Source organism: Schistocerca piceifrons, chromosome 5 (assembly GCF_021461385.2).
Source record: "Schistocerca piceifrons isolate TAMUIC-IGC-003096 chromosome 5, iqSchPice1.1, whole genome shotgun sequence".
Classification (NCBI taxonomy): domain Eukaryota; kingdom Metazoa; phylum Arthropoda; class Insecta; order Orthoptera; family Acrididae; genus Schistocerca; species Schistocerca piceifrons.
This window is the reverse complement of record NC_060142.1, coordinates 593,597,322-593,598,806: the sequence shown is the minus strand read 5'-3', so window position 1 is coordinate 593,598,806 and position 1,485 is coordinate 593,597,322.

Genomic DNA, 1,485 nt, shown 5'->3' with positions numbered 1-1,485 from the left:
ATGACAAAGCGCAACAGTTATTCTTCGCCATTTAAGTCACGTATTGCTAACGCGGTTTGTGATTTTCGGTACGAGTGAGCAGTTACCAACGATTTTTGAGCCAAGATATTTTAAGATCTACACCGTCGATCTTGATGGCGTCCGTATTATTTGCATCTATTGACAGATATTCGGTCTTCTTTATATTGAGGCACATCGTTTTAGTTCACTCTTGTCGGCATCAACCAGTAGAACCTCATGAACATACAGTAGTGTCCAAGGTGCTAATTTCTGAAGATTTCTGGAGATTGTGTCAATTATGAGGATGAAGACAAGGGTAGAAAGAGCAGATCTGATGGACAGCTACAGAAAACTGAAAGTCATCTGAGAGACCAGCAGCAGAAAATTCTCGTCTTTTAGCATTGTGATACAGTAGCTGAATCTATTCAATTAATTGTTCGGGTACTTCGTGCTCTCGGACGCCAAACCATATTAGATAACATGGAACTCGGTAGCAAGCCTTTTTCATGTCCAGGAAAGTGAAGAGGTGATGTTTAGATTTCTCATAGTGTGTTTAGGAGGAATGTGGGAACTCTTCCCTGGAGATCGCTTCGTAGTACCGTCGCCAGCGTTCTGCTGCCTTATTTCGGTCAACAATAAGTACTTAATCGTTGATGCAACAGAATGTATCTATTAGTGCTATATGCCTATGCTGTTTCTTCGCAGGTTCCTTTTCACTTGTTACAGTACTCTTCTTCAGCTCTCACTTTGCTCTTAACCTCTGTCCACAACCATGTCCGACGACCTACTTTATGGCATCCAGATTTGGACATGCCTATTTGTTCACAGTTAACTGCTTCAACAGTTTCTTTTAACAGACCCCATGTTGTTTTGACGTCAGTAATAGATGGAAGAGTGATGTCTGAGATGCTGTGTGTCTCGATTTCCTTGAACCACTACCATTTTACCTATGCTGGACCATTTTCTTCTTCTTTCTCTTGAGTCATTCTTTCGATGCGCAGTCGGGCTACAAGTGGATGCTGTTGACGAAGCACTGTTTGACAAGGAATGACCTTTGTATCTCTAACCAGCTTTTGATCACGTTTTGGCACAAGAATGAAGTTAATCTACCTGATGTTGCTGCCACTATCCGAAGATGCTTCTTTTGAAACATGTTTGTGATAATTATATGGTCAGTTTGGTTCCATAGGATTTCACACACATTTGAACATTTTGAATTATATAATGAGCTCCCGCAAAATTTAATACTTTCTTACCTTCTTCAGTAATTACACCCGCACCATTTCTGCCGGGTAATCGATAGACGTTTTCTTGCCACCCAACATGATCTTTGAAATCACCAGCGATGCTTTTAGTATCTTTCTGTGGCACCTCCAGGATATTTTCATCAAGCAACTTCTGAAAATCGTCTTTTAACTTCTTGAGCGACACGAGAAAATATGGACCCCTATCACCGAAACATCCTATTCAGCAACAGAATCCCGG